Source organism: Centroberyx gerrardi, chromosome 22 (genome assembly GCF_048128805.1).
Source record: "Centroberyx gerrardi isolate f3 chromosome 22, fCenGer3.hap1.cur.20231027, whole genome shotgun sequence".
NCBI lineage: Eukaryota > Metazoa > Chordata > Actinopteri > Beryciformes > Berycidae > Centroberyx > Centroberyx gerrardi.
Genome location: NC_136018.1, coordinates 23,881,695 through 23,906,583, shown reverse-complemented (window position 1 = coordinate 23,906,583; position 24,889 = coordinate 23,881,695). Strand labels below are relative to the sequence as shown.

At 40.2% G+C, this 24,889-nt stretch overlaps 1 pseudogene; it reads right to left on the bottom strand.

Annotated features, from left to right (window-relative positions):
- Nucleotides 1-19,850: 19,850 nt before the first annotated feature.
- On the bottom strand, nucleotides 19,851-21,645 carry LOC139912392 (E3 ubiquitin/ISG15 ligase TRIM25-like; annotated as a pseudogene).
- Between the last annotated feature and the right edge of the window lie 3,244 nt (nucleotides 21,646-24,889).

The following is a 24,889-nucleotide window of genomic DNA, read 5'->3' as shown; positions in this document are numbered from 1 at the left end:
TCAGAGACCCAGCGTTATCAATGCGACATCAAAGCTACTTTGTAATGTGATTCTCTTCGTTAGGCACTTCCAGGTTCTTTTTGACCACTAACTTGAAACACACATAAGTCTTTTCGGGAGCAAGACGACTAAAATGCTGTGTTTGGGGATGCAAATAGAGGTTTTTGAGGGGAAATGGATTGGGATTCTTTTGGTTTCCATCAGGAAAAAAACAAAAACTGCGGACTGAGGACTGGGTGAAAACAATAAAGAATAAACAATAAAGTGCTGCTGTGAAATAATGATTGTAATAATGATAGCAATCCACCAATCCGTGCTTCCTCTGACATTGTTGCTCCGACAGTTCCATCAGAGCCTCTGACATCGTATTGGAGTACGGCTTTTGCTGCAGCGGTTTGACTCTTGAAAGGGACACAAGACAGTAAAAATGTGTTGTTGGGGAACCGGAGGCAGCCATTCGATTGGCTCTGAGGTTGAAAACACACACCCCAGAAACAGCCCCTCTAGTTTCCTTTATTTCAATCAGGAGAGACTAGGATGAATGCTCAAATGAATAACTTTATTTATGACATGAAACATGATGGAAACTTTGGCGTAAGCTCCATGGAGGAACTCCTCCCATTCGTGAAGTTAGGAGTACATAGGAAGATAGACGTAGGAATTAGGATGTCCCCCTGGGGAGTTCCTCTGGAGCCTGGACATTGGTGGTGGTGGGGTGGAGAAGGGGCAAAGGTAAGCACAGCGACTGGAATGACAGCAGCATACAGCATAGTTCTGTGAGTAGCACAAAGGCGTTGAAGGTGACGTGTTTATACTCCCGTCACTTAGACGATCGGCTCTCTCTAACTCTGATTGGTTCTCTGGAAAAAAGGGGGAGAGTGTTTGCCAACTCTGATTGGGTAAAGAGAAAGCATGAATGAATGAATGATTTGGGTAGTCTTCCTGATTTAAATTGCGTAATACTTCACTAGTTTAAAAATGGATGAAAACTTCGACTTAAGACTTGCTTCTGTTTTGTCAGGAGTATGCTCTTGTCATCAAATTGAGTCGATGCAGCCTTTATGGCTTCTTAGCTTGAAGACTCTGCTCCAAGATATAATGGTGTGTTTACCAACAGGCTACGGTAAAAGTTGGATTTATCAAACCTGGTAGACAGAATGCATTACATGGGAGAGAGAAATCTATAGTTTTAGTAGTCTGTCCTCTCATGTCAATAATAGTGGAACAGGTAGCCATTCTAAAGGCCAAAGGAATTGATGCTGCATATGCTAGTCGAAGTTCAGAGGAGAACGCAAAAATAACAGTGCGGAATGTTCTGTTGTCGTTGCTAGTCGGATACCATTACTCTAGCAATACCCAGGTGAGCACCAGCGCCATGCTCCGCCCTATTGCAACTTTATTGGTTTGAAGCATGATGACAGCCCACCTCTTCACCTTTTTCTGACCAACTGTTCGAGTTTAGGTTAAAGCGGATATAGCGCAGTGTAGCTACAACCTGTGAGAAACATATGGTATCTACTCTTGTGACTTTCACAGACACAATGATGATGGCCAGTCTTTCACAATTCCAACGTGAATCAGCCCTTAAAACAATCTTATGAGGTTCCAGAGTAGACTTATGTCAGTTTCAAGTTAGCGGTCAAAAAGAACCCGGAAGTGCCTGATCCATATACTATGAATATCACATATAGGAGGTGGGAAATTGCATGGAATAAGTTAAAGGTAGACACATCAACCTCACTAGTTATACAATGTAGAACAGGAAACCTAAAACAAGGCGAAGTGTGATGCTGAGTTGTAGTTTCTGGGGAATTTCTAGTGAGCTCAACCCTTCTCCAACTTGCAACTTTAATATGGTGGATCTTTTAGAATTTTGTTCATAGCTTTTGTCGGACCACAAGGTAAATCTCTTTTCTCTTGGCAAATATCTTATCAAAAACGTGGAAGTCGCATTGAGAACTTTCATGATTACAGCATACACACACGCACACACGCCAGCATACATTCCAGTTCCTCATTATCAGAATTGGCGCTGTGATCAGTTTGTTTTTACTCTGAAATGAAGGCAGACAGAGTTTGGCAGAGCTACAACCAGTCGGTCTTAGTCTGAGGCCCTGCAGGGAGTTAACCAGTGGCCACAAAGGATTTCTACAGCAAGCCCGCTTATCACAAAGCTCAGATAACTGATAAGGGCCGAACACTGGGTTTACATTCCTATGAAGGGAGATGTCGATTACATGATAGAGCAGTCACACGTACAGCACAGGCAAACCTGCCAGAGTCACCTCTAGTAGTCATAGCTTAACATATCTTTGGGTTTAAGAGTGCACTTGGGAAATGTGGGGGGTTTTTTTTTTTTTTTTTTTGGTATATGGGCTATGTGTCATGATTTCATGTTTTGCTGATATGAAGCACTCAGCACCCTGACCACAACTCCCTGGAAGCTTAGCATTGGAGATTATCCAAAGTATGAAGATAACTTTTAATAATCCAAAATTGGTATTGGTTTTTATTCTATGGTGTGTAGATTCAAAACTTATGAAAACAAAATATCAGTCTTCAGCATTAGTGTCCATTACGAATCAACAGCGCAAAAACTTTAGCTGTCTATCTTCTGCCATTGAAGATCTATTTTTTTTGTCGAATTTTATGCCCATTTCACCAATACCCTAAACAAGCCTTGAAGGTTTAGATGTGTGTCATTAAAATGAACTAGTGTCAATGTGGAGTATTGTTCAATTATTCATAATTCCTTTGAGAAACACCACTTTTGATTGTTGTAGAGGTCCCATTATCATGAATGTTGCAGAGTTAACATTGTGTTCTTGAGTTAAAGCAACAGTATCAAGTTTGAACCATTCTGTCACCTTGATTCATTTGGATGGAAAGAAATCCACTCTATGTTTAATAAGTGCTTGGATTTTTTTATTGAATTGTGGAGGAGAGAGCACTTCAATAGCTGATTTCACATATGGACACTAAGTTCATACATGGGGAAGAGGGTGCATAGTTGGTTTCAGGTTTGGTTGGATGCTCACTGTAATTCTATGCATATGACTTCCAAGTCAGTGAGTAGTCAAATTAAGTTTCCATTTGATCACAAGTCATAGTCATAGGGCACTTTATCATCAAGCATGTTCTGAGCAGTTTATTTGAACTCTGATGTGTTTATTCCTTTAGTTTGGTCCATTTGTCCAGTTGAGGACAATGCCATTGAACTTGGTGGCACCCAATACCTGCACCTTCCATGATGCCTGAACATGCAAGTCTCAGTCTGCCAAGCAAACTGCAGTGCGGTTTGTTAGGAGTGAGAATGTAATCAAAACCAACAGGAAATGACCCCAAAACACAAGGGTTTATGGGTATAAAGAGACGGATGTTGACATCTGATAGCGAGCCGTTCCTCATTCTTGGAAAGCCTACCATCACAAAATGAAGCGAGGGCAAACCACAGTCTGGACTGATGCTTATATTCAGCTGCTTCTTCTGTGTTCTTAACTGGTATGAACACCAGAGAAGGCAAATTACAGCAAAGAGCACAGACAAGTCCATCATGCATAGCTGAAGTTACAGGGACTGGAATTCAATTGTTTTGACAGGTTAGAAAAACTCCAATAAACAAGCTACCTGTGAGTCCATGTGACTTTTGCTTACAAGCCCTGGTTGGCTTGTGATTGGGCAATGAACCTTAACAAACCAAATACAAAAAATGCAACAAAGCCAACCTTTCAACTATGCTTTGGACCAAAGAAAACCAACTGTAGGTGTGATTGCATGCTTAGTCCATTTCCACAGAGGAAGGGGAGGCCTGATGGTGCGGCGGTGAGTGGGACACTAGGGCTTAAAAACCACAGGGATTGGCCACCAACAGCCATGGCAAACAAAGTCCAGCCTTGTTCCAGTGAAGCCAGAATTGCTGAGGTATTAGATTCTCTGTACCAGCCCTATGGAGAGATAATAGCTGAATGAAGAGCAGCCACTGGCAGTAGTTTAGCAGCGAAGAGTTCACCAAAGAGGTGAATTGTGCGGGAGGCCACATGTACAGTCAGACATTTTCCCACGATGAGATGAATTTGCCCAATTTTGAAGCAGGAATTCCCCTCGTTGGCCAGTTCAGCCCCTCTCTCAGGATTAAAGACAACACACACTGTGTTCTTGTGACATGGCCATGCATGTTTTGCTTGGACATTTTCTTGCTCAGCAGATCGATGCAGTGGTTTATCAGAAGTCACACCACTTCAATTTTAATACAAAAAGAAATGCATGCTTTCTATCGATCTATTTTCTATTTTTCAAATTAAGTACTTTATTTAAAATTAGTTCTTGCCAAATCATAAACAGCAGATTCTAACCAGATTCAGTTAGCAACCATGATAGTGTGATATTAACAACAACAACAAATGGTCCAATAATATCATATCAATCATTATTTGGAATTGAGTTTCTACAATGTAGGAGCAAATACTGCTCCTCTTCCACCTCTCTCTCTCTCTCTCTCTCTCTCTCTCTCTCTCTCTCTCTCATGATTTCAGCCTCCACCCAAATGCTTTATTTCTTCAGGAAGAACACAGTCCTTCCTCCGGGACCGGGGCCTGTGGCCACACATTCAACAACTTTGGTTTCATCACTCATTCTCACTGATTAAATTCAGAATCAAACCAGCTAAGTGCAATAAGGTTCTTCAAATGAACCTGGAGTTTACCAAGAGACCTTGAGTTATGTTAAACAGATCTGCTGGTGATTTGTGACGGTTTCTTTATGATAAATGGTAAAATAAAGATAGCATAGACTGTACTTCTGTTGCCTGATTTTAAGCTTCCGGGTCCAAGATGAATTCCACAGCTGACATTCCTAAAAGTCACTCTAAACCCAAAAATAAAAAAATATGAATAGATATACAAATCCTGTGTTAATTCAGTAGGCCCAAATGAAAAATGGGAAAGTTCATTTTTCCAACCACACCAATTGCATTAAAGGTTAATAACAGCAATCACCAAAATGTCAGAAGAAGAAGTCATGTTGAGGATGTTGTTGCACTGATGTATCTGTCAAACTTCCTTTTCCTGTCTGGTGTTTGCACCACTTCCACTATCTACACTGTATTTACAAAGATCTGCTTTCCCCCCCACACACACCCAGTTACAGTAACAGGGAAGAATGAATAAACTGCTACTACTACTACTACTACTGCTACTACTACTACTGCTACTACTACTACTGCTACTACTACTACTACTACACGTCTATGCCAGGAACGCCTTATCTGTATCTGTAATTCACCACCTTAGTGTGGCTTTGCACAGACAGCCCTTCCTGCAATAACACATCTGACTCAGTGCCAAAAGTCTGCACTAAAACACAAACTGAGACACTATCCTGTACGGCATGTCCTGTTCTACCAGGCAAAAAACAAAAGGCAACAGCTATTTAAATTAACTGTAAGTGCTATACACACTTTTTTTCTCCTGTGTCCCCCCCTTTTTTTAGGGCTTTGTTCTGTTTTTGTGACTGTGCCCCTCCATATCTTTGTATTTGTTGGATGTTGTTTTCAAATTTTGTATGTGTACAGGCTGTGGAAACAAATTTCCTCTAAGAGAACAATAAAGAATCTATCTATCTATCTACGGGAAGAATCACTGCTACAGGGTGACTACATTAACAGTATGTTCTGTGCTCAGTTCAAATGCTGGCATAGCTTTTGTTTTTTTTTAGCCAATACCACTTGAGTGCTGGGAATATACTTGGGAAAACAATGCCTTAGGAAGATGAAATGCCTAAACTTGCTGTGACACAGTAATCAAGCAACCAATGGCCTTTCACTAGCCAGCAATGTTCATACCCCAGTCATTCCAGGTCAGTGTTGATATTTCTTTTTTTTTATCACTCAAAAGTACCACACCTTGTTGGTTTGAAGCAGTTTTGCATATTAGAGTACATATAGTTCTGTTGAAATCCTGGCACACTGGCATCCCATAAAAAGGTAAAAAAGTGTAGTGCCAGACTTAAGTGTGTGAACAGTGAATTTCCACTAGCGCAGAGTGCGACGCCTCGGCTTGCCCAGGAATGTCAAGAGCTGCTTGTTTTGTTAGTTGGTATGAAGATTACTGAAAGGCCATAGGTGGGATACTCACCTGTAACAGCCTGTTTTGACACGACTGTCTGCATCTCACCTCCAAAACAACGGATGAAACCCAGGCATGGAATCAGATAAAGATGGTTTTGACTGTCAGCGTAACGGTGCAGTAACACCCATACAGTCCTGATGACTGACTGGGATGGTGGTGGGTGGTGGGCGGTGGGACATGAACAGGGTTTCAGGATGGCTATAATCAGCAATGACTTTCCAAGGGAGGTGATGACACACTGTACAGTAGCAAAAGGCCATGTCAGTCTGAACTAAACTAAGTCATGCTGTGATTAACTGTCACAAGAGATAAGACGGGTTGTTTCCGCAGTAAATAGTAATAGTATACAGCAGAGAAAAAAATAGCATATTAAAGAGAATATAAAATCTAAAAACTATAAAAATCTAGCAAGATAAGATGAAACTGTAATGATCTCTGTAGGGAAATTGGGCAGCAAATAGTAATAGGATACAGCAAAGAAAACTACAATAGAAAATAGAAATACAGAATATAAATAATGGCAAATTGGGGTTATATAAACATACTCAACTGGCAACTGCAACACTAGAACATGTTAAGTAGAAATGCATGAATGAAAAGTATGAGAAAAAGTATGGATTACAGCATTTTCAGGGTATGCAAAATAACAGTAGTGTGACTTCCTGAGACAAAGAAAACAATGAATGCAGAATATTTACGATATGAAAATATACAAATGTGAAATGTATGTGCTATAAAATAGGTGGGAACATTAAAAAATGTCAATATACTGTACAGTATATGCAGCATATAACAATGAGTAGGACATGGCACCAACTTAAAGTGAAGACAACTACGGTTTCAGTAAAGGAGTGGTGTACGGAAGGAAAATCATCTCAGTCACAGCAGTTGATGAAAAAATGGGTTCATCCAAAGTTCTTTTGGAAAGTTCAGCATTTGTGTTTCATCATTGTACATGTATTTTCTCAAGTTTTTTGTGTTCAAAACCTATTTGCCTCCTCATTTCACGCCAGTGCAGTCATCTGAGAAGAGTGCTATCACAACAGTAATATCCCTAACTTGTCCTCAGGGGGACGCGCTGATGGGAATTGGCTGCAAACCTGTAAAAAATGAATTCCTAACGATCAACAACATCACTGCGCAGCCCTATAAATCTCTCTTAGAGATTATATACTGTATGATTCAATTCCTGCATTCAAGCAATCAAGCGTGGATGCATTCTTATTGAAAGAAAGGATGGGCTGTTTGAACTTTGATCTTGCTGAATGACTCATGCCTTCCTCGGAGGAAGAAAGTTGCGTAGGTCATGGGTGACATGTATCTAAACTGAAGCCTTACTCCCTTCTTGTTTAAAGGGACTGAAAAATCATTTTCCAGACTCTGGGATTTAAGTTTGTCTAATACCATATGAGGTCATATCACAGTGGAAGTGGAGGACTGCAAGTTACTGCCAGACAGATAAACCACATCTACCATGTGGATGGCGGGCCAAATGCTTTTAAAGGCAGAGAGACAGAGCAGGGCACTTGCTCTGCTAAGATTGCACCTATAAAACTATCCAGAATGTCTGGGTAATATTTGCTTTAACCTCTCTTTAAACCTGTTATCTTTATTGACCATTCCACATGCTGCCATTGTGAGTTTCTGTGAAATTGCTTCTTCTTGCACACTCAAATAGTCACAATGCAACAGACGTGACTCAGAAAATGGTCGGTGTTTGGAAACTGACACGTAACAGATTGATCATGGTAGCGGTAAGGCATAGGAGGAAAACCTCCAAAGATAACTTGTCATTGGTTACTAATACACCCAGCTTGATTCATGGATAAAGCACACTGAGTAAACGGTAAGCGGTCTCGTATTGTCCTTTTGCATATGAAGAGTCAATAGTTCAACCATATAAATAGTTCATTCCTCAGAATTGTTACTATTTTTACGCAAGGGTCTTTGGAAATTAGTTTTATTTCAATGCCAGCAATTATTTTGTCAGACCAGGTGTTAGATTTTTCATCTCATTTTGAGTTAAATTCCTTATATTTACAGCAAGTGCCAGTTTATTCACCACTTCTAAGTATTGTTGCTGTAAGACTCTTTAATTCCTAAATATCTGGGACACAGTGAATTTACTGGAACTCCAGATGCGCAATGTTCCATGTAATTCAACCTGAGAGCAATACGCAATGGGCTGAACTCTCTGTTTTGGTGATCTTGTGGTTCCTTTACATGCCCAGACAGTGACATACAGTTGCTCTATGGTTTCCTGTTAAGTTCCCCATAAAGCACTGAGACGTGAAGGAATAGCATGCTCACTGAAATCCTTATTTTCACTTTGAGATGGTGATGATGATGGTGAGGATGACTGCAGGTTATCAATTATCAACCTGCATTTTTTTTTTTATGATTCCTCTCCCCTTCTCTATTGTCCTTGGCCAGATAAATGTTGAAATTATGAAAGCTGAAACTATGGTATCACTTGAAAGATGAATGTTCTAGGGGCTTTGCAGTGTTGCATCACAAATCTCCATTTAACCACAGCTGGCAGAATCAGTGACTGCTTTAATCTGTAGTTGTTTCATTTGCACAAGTTGTTTTCACTGAGGGAGCAATTCAGGCAGGGAGGTAGGCTTCCAGGGAATATACCACGTTGTTGGCAGATGATCACTGGTCATCATGACCATGATAGAGGCTAGAGGTGTACAGAGACGTCATTATCTGTATCTGTATCTGTATCTGTTCAACCAACAAAATTATCTGTCTCTGTATCTGTATTCCGATAGAAGTGGGCATGGTTTATACCGGAAGTCACATTAAATCGGGTAAATGTTGTATTTTCTAACCTAATATTCATTGGCAATGCAATTTTTGTGCCTTCAAAGCATCAAATTGATTTAATATTGGCATATAATTATGAAATATATTTCCACATCCTCATACTGTACTTTTCATCTCTCTCTTTTTATTTTTAACTAAATTCCATGAAACCTATGGCTGATACATACAGCATGTTACATCTTAAACGGATGAATATTGACTGAAATACAAGGTAAAACGTCGTTTTTTTAAATATTTCGACTGGGTTTTTTAAATGGAGGAAATTAACACATACAGCTAAAAACTATAGGTTCTAAGCTTCATTTTGATGTATAGGTTGCGGAGGTTTGAAAGAAATCCAGCTGCCACACCAGGCTTTTGTCTCGCTAGCAGAGGTCTGCAACCCGACCCGAACCCGACCCGGGACCCGAGACTGTATGCCGGGTCCATGTGTCCCTGTTAGATCATTGGCTCTGATGCTTCATGCTAACACATTATATTGAATAGGCCTACATAGCCTACACTATATTGAAAGGTGGATGTTCTGATATTTGATTGCTTACATCCTGTGGAGAACCCGGGTTACACTTAAATGTCATAACAAATACTACTGAAACACTTGTCAGCATGAGTCATAAGCGCATTTGTCTCATATTGAGCTGCAGAACTTGGGGTAATTGTAGGCCTAATTGTAATCACTCTACAGTACTACATGTATGTTCCTGGCAACGAGGCATACTGTAATGTCAACAGAAAAAAACATGACTTACAAAGTGAATACTGGAATAAAAGCACTGGTTCACTTGAAATCACTGATTCAGCCAGCTGTGGTTAAATGGAGATTTGTGATGCAACTGCACAGCCTCTATCGTGATCATGATGACCAATGATCATCTGCCAGAAACTTGGTAGCCTATATTCCCCAGAAGCCTACCTCCCTGCCCTAATTGTTCCCTCATTGAAAACAAACCTGTCTTCTGCAGATAAAAGAACAACTAGCAATGAAAGGAGTGAAAGATAGCTCAAATGTTCCAATCAGAGAAGATATATTGTATGTCTCCCGAATCATTGTGTATGCTGGAAATGGAAACGAATCATTCAGCTTCCAAACTGAGAACTCCCACTAACGGGCCAACGCATCAGCCTACTCTTCTGGGACGACAAAAATGCTGCCGGAGTTTAAATAAAGCCCTGTGTTTGTTATCTATAGCTCTCAGGACAGCAGAGCACTCCAGAGGTCTCAGTCCAGCTGTGAGGTACAGTAATTCACTTAGCTTGCTTTGAGGGCTCTGAATGCCTCCTGAATACTAACTGATATTGAATACTCTATAAATAGCTGCCTCCAGATATAAAGCAAACAGTGAGTTGTTGAGAGTCGTGAACATGAATTATTCATGTCTTTGCCACTGACCTCTCTTGGGCAATGGTGGAAGTAACGCATTACATTCACTCTCATTACCGTTATTGAGTAGCTTTTCGGGGTATTTTTTGAAGTCAGTAATTTCAGCTTTAATTTGAGCATGTTTGGACTGAAGTATTATATTTCACTATATTTTAAAGCACATCCATTACAGAGCAGAAATTCTGTAGGTTCTCCATAAGCATGGCATCAGAAACCATTTGCACCAATCATGTTGCAAATGGTCAGCAGAAAACAGAAGAAAAATCTGGTTTCACTTGGTCTATGAGCTTTATTTTGTCATTTTTTTAATATTAGCCTATAGAACCTAGTTTGAACTCTCATCCTTTTTGCATTACATACAAAAGATCATATGTAACACTGTCCAATGTTTACTCTGATTACATTTTAAAAGAGCTACTTTTTTACATCTGCAATGTTATTTCAAGTAAAATTTAACAGCACTTCACTTCTGGTTGAAGAGGATATTTTGGTAAACTTTCCGCACCTGCTTGTGGGACATTTTTATCCAATCATCCAAACACAAGTGTCGATTTTCACACAAACTGTAGTGAGAGTGCAGTGACTTGAAAACACAGCATGAGGCTGCAACACTGTTGTCTTAGAGAAAACAAGTGAACTCCTTTGCCGGTGCTGTTTATTACCATCCACCACCTCTTATCCACAGGTTGCCACTGGCTAGGGTCACTTAACTATTTTTAAAGCTTTATAATAATTACAAACAGACTGAACAACAGGCCGACTGGATACTATTACCCTCCGACATGCCCCCCCCCCGTCCCTGAGAAAGCTCCACTTAGTGTTTCCTGTAATCTTGCATAGTTCTCATAGCAGGGCCTGTTGTTACAGATGTTTGATTACTAAATGAGCTGCGAGACAATGGAATTCGCATGGAAGTGAAGTCGAGAGATGCCGTGCCGCCGACCAGAGCAGGCTAAATCATCCATCTGGGTCGGACACAGTTCATTTGAATAGTTCTTTCACTGTGCGGATGGGAAGCAGACAAAGAAGTGGTCCAGACGTTTAGATCGTGGCCTTTCTCATGCTTTTATCTTACATCGCATCTATCTAATGTTATGGCCTTTTGTGGGGGGAATGTGCAATATCTTGGTCTAGGGCATCTGTGCAATATTTAATGTTATGGCTTTTTATTGGGGGGAACATGCAGTATCTTGATGTAGGGCATCTGTGCAATATTTTGGTGTAGGGCATCAGGCAATATTCTTGGTGTGTATGTTCTGGTGTATATGGATCTGTGTGTGTTACTGAATGTTAACTGTAGTTTGATTGTACATGTATATAGATATATTGTTTGTATATGGAGAGGCTGTGTGCTGCTACGTCACCTGTGTTCTCTCGAATGCCCAAGACACATTTCTCCTAAGGGAGACAATAAAGGCTAATCTAATCTAATCTATGAGTGGTTAACTGCAAAGCCAGTCAAAGCAGCTCCCTGAACACGCAAATTCATGGATTTGTTAAAAAAAATCTCCTTGTGTTCTGCTGGTGTGAATTTGAGTGATTTGGTATTGCAAATTTGCCAAGTGAATTTGAAAATCATTATACGAGCTCCAATCCCTAGGATATTACTGCCTCTAAAATATGTATACATAAATAACATAATGGAACCGTAATGCAATATTCCACTTAGTTTTAACATGGGGGTTATTCGGCACTTGACCCATGAAAACCAGAATATAAACAAATCACCAAGATCAGATGCAGCTGGACCAGTTTGTAGCATTAGGATTTTTACTTCCCATTCATTTGAGTGAGGCCACGGAAATAGCCTGAAAACTGACATTTAACACGTTCAACAACAGATCCTGCTATTGTGATTTTCAATTGAGTGTGGGTCCAACGTTTTAGAAAATAATTTCGCCAAATAGCATTTTTACTGATCGAAGACAACATAGCGGAGGGATACCATTTAGGAGAGAGAGTTCCTGTTTGGGACACCGGATCTACTTTTATTTTTAAATACTAATTTTAAATACTAATTTTAGTGTAAAGCAAGAATAGAAATGCAACATGACCAAGATTGCTTTATTGTCTTAAAAGCAGGATCTGTTGTTGAATCTGTTCAAATGTGTTAAATGTGTTTCATGGCCTCATTCAAATGAATGGGAAGTAAAAATCTGAATGCTACAACCTCGTCCAGCTGCATCTGATCTTGCTGATTAGTTTATATTCTGGTTTTCATGGTGGTCAAGTACTGAATAACCCCCATGTTAAAACTAAGTGGAATATTGTTTTAAATATTTACTTTGACATGGTATATCTTGCATTTGTATGATTGTATGATTCACCTTGTTTCTCATGCTCATTCCAGACTCATACCAATGTTTCTTTTCTTTCAGCGACTGCAGTTGCAGACCAGATAGTTTTCATCAGGTGGAGGGGGAACATGGAGCAGATCCAGATCTACTGTAGCCGGCCAGGCCTGTTACTAGGATTGCTGCATTCCTCAGCTACTTGGAGAGACTGAGAGACTGGCAGCAGGCAACAGAGCAGCCAGCCCCAGTAAAAGACCTGGATCACACAGCTGACAGTGCCGGGAACTGGCAAAGCTGCTTTAATTGGCTTAATAGAGAGAATGCCATGCAGAGGCTACGCTTACACCCTGTTGTGTTAGTGTACAAAAGCCCACTAGGCAATGGCTTTGGGTAATATGAGATACTGACGTAGAAAAGGATGGGTACAAATCTTCACATAACTCAAGACAATGCTGTGCGATCTTCTTACCCTGGTGATATGCAGCTTTTTTCATTGTTATTGTATTATCATGGCTTTGACAATGGCCTTGACCCACTTCATGCCTCTCATAAATTCTCTGGGTGCATCCAGCAGTAAAGGTCTCTTTAACATGTCATGGGGTTTGTGGACTCTGTGGGACTTTGCTCTGCTGTGACTCAACAGCGTGACATCGGCTGAAGTTTTTCACACCTCTTATCCAAGTTTCGGACGGCGATACACTGTGTGGGAAGGCTCCTCCTCCCTCCATCACTCCGGTGCAACCGCCTTTCATGGTAATGTGAATTTTGGGGGGAAGGGCGCCCATTCGATACTGTGACACATCCAGAAGGGATGGCTCCTCCTCTGGGACATAACTGGGGCCTCTCATGCTGCAGTCGCATGCTATGGGAAAGATGAAAATACCATTCACCTTAGCTTTCAGATGGTCAATTCTACTAGAAAATACTGTTCACCTCAGCTTCCAGATGGTAAATACTACTTGAAAATACTGTTTACCTCAGTTTCCAGATGGTAAATACTACTTGAAAATACTGTTCACCTCAGCTTCCAGATGGTAAATACTACTTGAAAATACTGTTCACCTCAGCTTCCAGATGGTAAATACTACTAGAAAATGCTGTTCACCTCAGCTTCCAGAAGGTAAATTCTACTTGGGAACTTGGTGTTTGGTGATGAACTTCGTTGTAGTCAAGTGTAGGGGATGATATATTCATTTCACATTAAACCAACAAAATGAATGATTTTCACCACATAATTCATTTAGTGATCACAACTCTTAAAATGCCATGGTTGGACACAAATACTAGCTGGATTAATGGTTTATGGTTGACATTACAATGTTTGGTTTGCTGGAAAACATGAACTCAGATGTATCATCACATAAGTTCATGTGTGTTAAGTGTGAAAAAGCCGATCAAGAACAACCTAGTCTACAGAAAACTTCAATCATGACATCTTGACTCAAACGAGTCCAAATTTGTGAACATTTCCAAGCCATTGCTTTTACTTGTCTAATTGTTCTGACGGTTATTCCTATAGTGCATGTAGCAACAGATACCAGAATTCACCATTGAACCATCTGGAGGTTTCATGGGCCTAATTTGATAAGACAACTGCCCACTTGATAACACCAATGACACACCTGCCCCCTTCATCATCTTTTTGCGTGGATACTGTCAGCACAGTATTTCTTTTTATATTAATGTAAGGAAAATTTGGTGGAACCTGGCATAATTGTAATTGTCTTTCAATTGCTTTTACTAATGCATGAAGTGCTGCATTTGCTGTGCGAGGCAGTTTTTTTTTTTTTTTTCATGTTTTTATGTTTTTGTGTACCTTGCTTAAAAAACAATTGACCACTTTTTTGGGACAAATACAGTTGAACCTTGACCTACTATTATTATTATTGTTATTATTACTATTATTATTATCACTGTTGTTGTGATTATGATTGACATTGATGATGATTATCATTATTGTTATTGTTATAATATATTTACTATATATTAAATCTGTTTAAGACTCTTTTTTTTCTTTTATGTAATAGTTAATTTGGCATGGATTCTTTTTATTTGTATTTATCTTTTTTATTTCTTTTGGTCCCTTGTTTTATTTAATTTCATATGTTGTGCTATTTCCTCTGCTTTTATGTGAGCTGTTTTAGGTATTTTCTTTATAATAATAATAACTATTATGATAATAATAATCGCAATATTGTACTAATCACCCATGGGCTAGATCACGCTGTATCCCATGATGTCACACAGGAATATTTATTCCATCTATTGGTTCCTATCCTTACCTATAGTCCTTATGATTTATTGCTTGTAATGTTGGCAATAGATTTATTGCATTCATTCATGCATTCATTGTAAATTGCTCTGGACAAATTTAGCTCAGTGATTAAAATGTAATTGCATTAGCCATGGCAAGTCTGCACAACTAGAAGAGTTTTATCATAAGGAGGTGATTATGCCATAACACAAGTAAGCCTCGTGGCAAAAAGGTAATTAGTTCTACTTCATGTATGTACTCTCATGCTACATAAACAATATGACAGTTCAACAATGCAACACTGTGAAATGATCACTCTGAAGTAAGTGATGGGTAATTATGGTTTTGTTTGGATAGTTCTTGTTCACAGTCCTATAAGCCCTCACTGATTTTTCCTCTTCTGTACATTTCCATTTCTCTTACTTCCTTTATTACTATGTATGACTTGTTTATGTGTTTGTAAATGCAATTTATTCCAGTGTTACGCCAAGTCAGGAATTGGTTTATGTTGAGCGGAGGATGTGGATGAGTCGCCGTCATGTTACCAACATACTGACAGTTGGGAAAGTGTCCTGAGAGGCCACTTAGGATGTTTTACAGCCACTTTTGCAGACAAGATGTGGTTCATAAGGCATCAGGCTGATGAAACACAAATAAAACTTTTGGGCAAATCAGTGTAGTTCAGAGAATTCAAAGTGAAATCTAACATCTAAATTTAGCATATTTCTCAGTCTTTTAGCGGCTTGTACAAACTGTCATACTGTAAATCTTGTAATCTTGTAAACAAAATAAATAATGTCTTAAAACAGCCATTTCCTCACCTCATAACACTGAGAATTTCAGTTTTACAATGGCTGTGAGAAATTTCCTTAAAGCATGAGAAGCAAGATGTAAAATAAGCTTGACTTTGGTAAACTAAAACATATCAAAGGCAACCAAGAGCATTCAGAGTTGGGTCTCTTTGCTCCGTCATTCTGTCCTTTAAAGGCTGCAGCCTGGTGGTTGTTTTGTGAACTACACCTGCTTACTTGAACCTACCAACCTTCAAAAACATCTAAGCCAAGAATATCACTCAATATAATATAATATCACCACAAATTCTAAGATTATGTAATGCCTAGAGTCTGTCCAAAAACTATTCAACATAGCTCCTGATTCCTGGACAAAACTGGCTAAGATAATAAATATGTATTTAAAAATAATGATAATAATAAAAAAGAAAAAATACCTGTACCTGTCTTATTCTTGGTTATTTTGGCCAGTGTGGCAGCAAGAACAGTCTCAAAAGTATCCATACAAATAGATGGAGGCTGACAAATATATTCCCATCCAAATTCACAAATATATAAGTAAATAAGTAAATAAGTGTAAGGACTGTAAATAATGTAAATGGACATGTTTGTGTGAAAATATTAAAATGTTAGCATTTATACAATAACATATTAATGACAATTGAGCATTTATTCACAAATGTTTTTCATATTTACAAGTCAGTTTACATTTTTCAAATGGCTAGTTACAGATACAAATCACTGATGAGATTTGTTTTTGCCTCCTTTTGAAACTGATTTCCATACCTGTCTCCCATTCTATCAAATACATGAGGAGAAGTGTACTTTTTTGTTTCCATAGAAAGGAAGGATATGTCCTCCCTCCTCCAGGCATCGGAGTACAAAGAGCTGAGATTCAAATCAGTGCAGTCGCAGGGAAATGGTATGAGCAATAAAATCATTCAGGTCACATTACAATGGGTTTCCTTCTAAAATAATATGAAAAACAGTGATGCTGACAAAATTACTGATATTACAAATTAAAAACAAGGAAATCAGATAGGAAGCTGCAATCACTTCTATGTTGAATTGTGGACTCTGGTGCACTTTTGACAAAAAAAAAGTAAGTCACTCTGATAATCATGTAGCACAAAATTAAAACAAATTGTTGTGGTACTTTTTAGAGTATAGTGGGAAACACTTTCACATCCTCACATCTTTGATTATTCAATGATGGACTTGTGATTTTTTTCCAGATTGGACACATAATGGACAAAAGATTTGGCAGCGCTACTTGGTACCAGAGACGTCCATGGCAGAATGTAGTCAACTTTGCCAACCTCCTTGCCAATGTCAAATAAAGGCTTACTAAGAGAACTCTTCAGTCCTCCGATGATGTTTTTTTTTTGTTTTATAAGAACACACACAACAAGTGATATTCTTTGAATGGTAAAGGGACCCAAAGCCAAACCCTAATCCTAACCATCTCCAGCAAAGTTTTGCATTCGTACAGGTGGCACTGAAGAGGGAGGAGGCCCTAATACTGGACTCCTGGAGGATGGCCAAAGATCAAGATCAGCTGCTACAGAGGAGGACGCCTGAAAATCGACACAAATGTAAGACTGCAGATGTGAACTGAGACTACATGAGCATTCATTAAGAAGAAGATTGAGCCTTAGGCTTCAGCTTCAGATCTACTGTTCTGTTGGAGGTCCCTACAGGGAATAAACACTAAAGAAATTGCTCACTCAACTCCAAACTCTTCTTGATGCCTTCAGGGTGCAGACTCTTGAAGAAGACGAAGACTCTCATTCCAACTATCCACTCGATGGACTGGGCAGAGAGTCTCGGGTTTCCCTTTCCAAACCTAACCCTAACCCTAAATCCTAACCCTAACCCCTAATCATAAATCCAAGTTTTTGTTGCCTAACCTTAACATAAACCATAACAAAAGTTGTACTACTGGCCTAAATTTAACTGTTAGCTAACCTTTTCATGTGAGAAAATGTCATGTCTAATTCATGCTATTGTCACATAATGCTTTCATGGTGAAAGAACATAATCTTCACATTATTCCTGTCCATACCATGTAATCTAAAATTTCACAAAATTTTATGAGACTGTGTTGGAGCTGGAGTGATATCAGGCCGACACTACTTACTATGATGTACAATATGAATTTATGTCATGAATTTAAGTCAGGCTAAAAAGGTGATAAACTCTATTCTGCAGAATATAAAAGGTTGTGAACTACATCCTTGAGTGGTACCGCAATTTAAAAAAAAAAAAAGATTTTGTTTAAACTGTTCCTCATTACAACATGTATCTGGCCAAGGACAATAGAGACAATAAGCACTTCACTACACCCCTATCTCCAACTAATGGAATGCTAAAAGAAATCATTTGTTTTGGTTAAAAATGGGAAAATGTCAAAGTCCCTAAGGCGCATATTTCGTTGACTTTGTCATACAGAACAGGCAGTGCCTATGTTTCTATTTCTGTTTTGTTTTTACCAAGGGAAAGGCAAGGAATAAACGTGTGTGCAGTAGGGTGATGGGAAGTGTGTGTTTGTAATGCTTTTCCCAGGGACATTCTGGAGACCAGACAGGTCAAGTGGAGTGGAAACAAACAAGACATGAATTTTATAACCTCCCTCCCTGTTGAGAGTTCACTTCCTGTTATTAAATGTCCTTGGTTCATTAAATTCAGAAATAAAAGATGTTCCACACATCTCTGAACAGGTTCCCCTACAAAGCCAAGGAGCAGTGACTGTGTGTGTAGTACAACTGAAAAACTAACTTCAGAGTTTAGCTCCTGTCCACACAACAGCATTGCTGGTCCAGAAGTGGATTAGTTCATGAAATCTAAACCCTAGTCATGACCTACAAAAAGCAGTTGATGCCATTTGACATTGTAGGGCTGTATTTACATATGTTTTAAGTTGAGTGGATTGAAATTTTCATCAATACAGTGATGTCAGTCATTTAGGCAACCAGTCTTTCTTCCCTCTCACAAATGATACTAATATTAACATAACAGTTGGAAACATCCCCAAAGCCAGCTCCACCACCTCTTAAATTAATTTCTCAATAATCTATAAGATCATTCATGATGGTGGTCCGATGCCTTACATAGGATCAACCACTCCTTCTCCTGCGCACACCTGAGTCTGATCCAGCTCAAACTGACACATAGAGCCTATCTGTGTAATGCTCGTTTGGCAGAATTCTACCATAACGTTAGCCCAACGTGTCCTCGCTGCTTCACTGGCCCTGCAACCCTTTTACATATGTTCTATGTTCTCTGGTCTTGCTCAAAGCTTGGAAGGTTTTGGTCAGCTATTTTCAGAACTACCTCAGAGGGGTTAAATGTTCGAATTGAAGGTTGCCCTCTGCTAGCCATTTTCAGCGTGCCCAGAGTCCCACTCCCCTGCAGCGCTGCTATGTCTGACATGATCGCTTTCCTAATGCTCCTGGCCCGAAGAAGGATACTCTTATCCTGGAAATCTCCCACTCTGCCCCTACACTCTACGTGGCTCAGTGACAGTATGTTTTTCCTCCAGTTGGAGAAAATCAAGTTCACCCTTAGAGGGTCAACAGACTCATTCTATAAGAGGTGGAAACCATTTTTGAGAGCCCCCTAGGAGGGGGCTCTCAAAGGAGGACAGGCTCAAACGACCCCGTAGGTCGTTTGTACAAGCAGCTTATTACGACCTATAGTTACGTTTTAAAGTTAAGCGACCTCTAGCGGTCGTGTAAATAACGACAATGTGCTACGATGGTCTGCGTCCACGTCACGTGACTGTCAAGTTTCTCTCTCAACAGTGAAATAGCATGGTGGAAAATAACGGTGTTGTGGTCAAGGATGGCGGATGGGCGTATACGTTTGCCTTCAATGTCGGAGACCGGGGTCCGTTTCCCATCCCGTCACATTTTAAAAAAAAATTTATTTAACCATGACCAAACCATTTTCCTAACCGTAACCAAGTTGTTTTAGTTGCCTAACCATAACCATAACCCAAGTTGTTTTATTTGCCTACACTTTACCATAACCTTAACCCTAACCTTAACCAAACTTGTTTTACTTGCCTACATTTAACCAAAGTGGTTTTAATTGCCTAAATTTAACCAATAACCAACCTTTGGGACGTAATTCAATTTGTGGCGGAGGAACGTTTTCAAATTCGTCGAGGTGATCTCTGGGAAGTGCAGTGCAGAAACACCACAGCAATGAGCGCTGAGCACCAAAGATGGAGACAAAATAAAAAGTAAAAAAAAACATAAACAGAATCTCACACATTGCTGCTTCAATCCCTCCTGTCTACATGAGCTTACACAACTCAGCAGTGTCTCCACAATAATGAAACTGCAGTCCAGGATGGAGAGGCTGAGTGAATGTGGTCTGGACTCTGTGGAGGAGAGTCATGGTTTCAGAGACGCTGTAGAAGGACAGAATACCTGCTCTGTGATCCAGGTACAATCCTACTCTGGAGGACCGAGGGCCTGGGATGGAAGTTGTGATTTTGTTATGTATGAATTGATAACTATTGTTGTAATAATCTAATGCCCAAGACTTGTCATTGTATCCAAATCGACTTTCATTCCCTGTTCTGCTAATATCTTTATATGCGACTGCTATTGAAACTCTCTTCCCACTCCACTCCACCTCCCAGTAACAACGTCCAGTCAGACCCTCTCTACTCAGGACCTGACAGTAAATGAATCTGTCTGGGTGACTAGAATATAACGGTTCTTCTCTCATACATGTTGCTTTTCTGTTCCCATCAGATAATGACAGCCATGTGTTTGCTGTGTTTGGATCCAGTGTGATTTGATGTGAATATTGTAAGAATTCAGCTCTGGTCTTGGGCTCTGGTTGTGGCAGTAAAACATCCACTTCAGTCACTGTCAATGAGATCTTAGGCCATTCCTCTGTAAGAATGCCCTGTAGTTTATCTCTGGCCTCTGACACAGCTGCAGTCACATCCTCAAAGTAGCGCAGAGGACGGATATTGGTGCTGGGTGAGTCTGTAGATTCACTGAGACGTGACAGTGAGGGGTAACTGTGTAGAAAATGGATGTGATCCTCTGTGTGTGAGAGCTGCTCCAGCTCAGAGTCTTTCCTCCTCAGCTCAGCGATCTCCTGCTTCAGCTTCTCCTGAAGTTCTTCGGCCCGACTCGCTTCCTCTTTCTGCCGGGATCTGATCCGCTCCTTCACATCAGAGCTTCTCTTCTCAATGAACCGGACCAGCTCAGTGAAGATCTTCTCACTGTCCTCCACTGCTTTATCAGCAGAGCGATTGATAGCCTCCGCCTGCTGTTGAAGCACCTTCACGTCTTTCTCTCTGTCCTGGATTCTCTGCTGGATTTGTTGCCGACTCACCCCGAGCTCTTTCTGCCTCTCGGTCCTTTCTGCTGCAGCTGAGACTTTTTTGTGGCCTTCATGTTCATCCATGGAGCAGAGATAACAGATGCACTGCTGATCAGTACGGCAGAAAACCTTCATCACCTCGTCATGACGAGAGCAGATGTTCTCCTGAAGCTTCTTGGAGGGGTCGACCAGCTTGTGTTTTTCAAAGGTAGAGGATTCATAGTGAGGCTGGAGGTGCTGCTCACAGTAAGAGGCCAGACACACCAGACAGGACTTGAGGGCTTTCAGCTTTCTCCCAGTGCAGACATCACAGGCCACATCTCCAGGTCCGGCATAGCAGCGATCAGGAGGAGCAGCTTGAAGTCCTGTCTTCCTCAGTTCCTCCACCAACTCTGCTAACATGGTGTTTTTCACCAGGACAGGCCTTGGTGTGAAGGTCTGTCTGCACTGGGGGCAGCTGTGGATTTTCTTCTGATCCTCTTCATCCCAGCAGCTTTTAATACAGCTCATGCAGTAGCTGTGCCCACAGGGAATAGCCACCGGATCCTTCAGTAGATCCAGACAGATGGAACAGCAGAATTTTGTCCCGGAATCCCAGCTGGATTCCTCGCTGTGCCATTTCACTTCCCAGTGACAGTGAATGTCAGATAGTTTCACTTTCTCTCAACAGAAAGAAGTTGGGTTCTGATCCAAACCAAACCTCTGTTCCTTTTCTTCATGTTCATTTGCTGATCTGCAGTGAATGGCCTTGTCAGCTCTTGCACTTCACAACATGCTCTTTACACCCATCTTTAAAGTGGCAGATCTGTGAAAGGGGAGGGAACAAGGAAATATGTGGACAGAATGGAACTGGCTGTATTTGAGTCCAGGAAGAAGAGGGAGGGGTTATCAGGTTTTGCTTCATTCCAGGAAGAGGAGCGGTTTTGAAGAGGCAGTGTGTGTTTAGCCCTCGTTTACAATATGAAGTGAAGATTATGACAAATAAAAATGGAATAGTTAAACTTGGGGTCAGTGATCTCAATGGGATATAAAAAAAACAGACACCTTTCTCTCTCTCTCTCTCTCTCTCTGTCTCATGTGCAAATACATGGGCGTTTGCTGAGTGTGTGGAGAGTGTGTCAGAGGTTGGTTGTGTGTTTTTACTTAAAGGTTTGGCTTTCTGTGTGTTTTCACTGGTGGTTTCTCACAGATTCTCACAGTTTCTATAAGCACCCTGAGGCAGTGTGTGTTTAGCCCTTGTTTAAAATATGAAGTTAAGATTATGAAAATAAAAATGGAATTCTTAAACTTAGCACTTGCATGTGTATAATGTGTAGGTCATTTTTACCCTGTTCTTGGGTTGTTTTACTCAAAGATTAAGGCAAGTGCAATAAACTGAACCAAAATTGGTTGTTTTGCTTTTTTGTTTGGAGATAAAAACAAAGTATGGGCAAATAAAACACACAGCACAGCACACAAAGGAAGAATGGCACTTGTTATTGGAAGTAAATAAGTTTTATGTATTTATCTTGTATGTATAGTACAAATGCTGTGTGTGTCTGTGAGAGAGAGGCTACATAACATATACTTCAATGGGGAACACACTGAGAACAACATACTCCAACAATACTCCATGTAGTTGCAGCATGTTTTCAGTCATGCCAACACATGAAATGAACAGGTAATGAACGCCTCTTATTTTGAGTCACATCTGTTGAAGACCCCTGAAACTGGCATTCCCTGAAACGTTAAGATGGAGTAATAATTTAATCTTTGAAACACAATGTTCATAAGTTCAAAGTTCAAAGTTCATATAGGCTAGGTATTGCAGTAATCGTTACTGTCTCTTTAAGAAACTACGCTGCCTGTGTTCTGTCCTCGCGCATTTGTTTACTTACTTACTGAAGGCTAATGTTTATCCGGCATCTTATAAATGTATTGTTGATGCTAAAAAAGGACCTTCTTGGAGACATATGGTGTTTTTTGTTCAGAAAGTTGAACTACATGAAATCACATTGAAGTGGTTGTTAATTCACTGCTTTGCAACAAGAACACAACGTTTTTCTTCACATTGTGACTGTGAGATATTCCTTCATCACTTGTTCACACTAGTACAGCAGGTCTTCCTTGGACTTTACGTCTGGGAATATGTCTGCTTCAGCACAGGCTTTCATTTTCCCCCGTGGAAGAGACATTTTCTATGTTGTCATGTTAAAGACAGATAGTAATGTTGTAGGAAAGCCACAAGGGGGCAGTATCATCATATTTTAGCTGCAGGCTCACACCAGCACTAAATTCATGCTCAAGCCTCAAAGCCTTTTCCTTTCTGTCCACTAGGTGGCCTCACTTCATTTCTCAATGTACTAGCTGTATCCCTCCTGAACACTGACTAAATGATGTTAACTTCACTGTCTACAGGACACAGAATACACATTCACATTCACCAACATAACTTTATGTTTGGACATACATATTTGGAATAGACACTGCTGTATACAGTGATGTAGTGGTAAGTACAAAGGATCATCATAAGGCAAACAATCACCAAAATAAACAAAAATACTGTATATTACATTTTCAGAAAAGCATTAATTTATGGGGGGGGGGGGGGGGGGGGGTCATTAAAAGACCTTATGTTCATATAATATATGAGTTTAACTATAATGTAAACTACGAATTTATGAATGAATTCATATAGATTAGTGTCAGTCTAAAAAGGTGGTAAACTAACAAATAAAAAGGTGGGTAAACTGAGACTGTCTGTGTTTACCCTCCACTACATCCCTGCCTGGATGTTTTTACAACAGTCACTGCAATCCATTAGTGGCTGCCAGCCAAGCAGACACGTGATACACAGATATGGAGATAAATTAGCAGATGCAGATGAAGCTGGTCACTTTACTGCAGAGAGGAGAGGCTCATCCTCACATTTATGCAAATTGACTAGCAGTCTGCTGTCTGTGACTAGCCAACAGTCTGCTTATTTAAAGAGAGGGGCCTAACAATTTTCCATTGTCTAATGTTTGCTCTGAGCCTGGTCCTGATTAGTCAGCTAGTTGTCCTTGTCGTGATACCCTATTAGATTAGGCTCAGGAAGGCTGTCACCAGATCAGTTTAAAAACACTGTGGCCTCTGGAGCATCATTGTGCCGCGCTTGGTTAAGTCATGATGTCCCGGGTTTGAATCCAGTGTGGGACCCTTGTTACAGGTCATTCCCCTGTCTCTCTCCACTGTAGAATATCCAATAAAGTTGAAAAGCCATAAAAAAAACACAACAGCTCCTTGGTGCCACTCTGTTCATTGACTCAGCCTCACACTCAGGTCACTTCTCTTCACTCAGGAAAAGAAAATATCTTCATTTAAAATGATATGGAATCATACAATTTGGAGATTTTAAAACGTGGTTCAAAGCAGCTCAATGAAGAAGGCGTTAACACTGTCAGGGTTAGGGGTTCAAATCAGCACAGGGCCACACATGCTAAAAATTGTAGGCATTCATGTTACTGCAAGGTGCTGTTCGCTGTACTCTTAGAGAGATCTATGCATATGAAAATGTCAAGTGGCTTTTTCCTCCATCTCACCCTGCATCACTGTCAGTCAGACAGTTAACAGATGAGGTTGTAACCAGATAGAAGAGAGGTGATATCGCTGCAGTTGTGGCATTATTTTAGGTGGATTCCATAGATGCTGATGCTGCAGCTGCATCGCGTCACAAATTAAATGGCTGGCACCATCACCGAGGTCCATTGTAAAACTGGCTGTGCACAAATAATGGTTATATACAATAACCAGGAAAGAAGAAAAGATACCTGAAAAAGAATGTTGTGATGTGTAGATAAAATCAGTAATGCTAAAGCTAAATGTGAAGGTCCGGTACGGTAGAT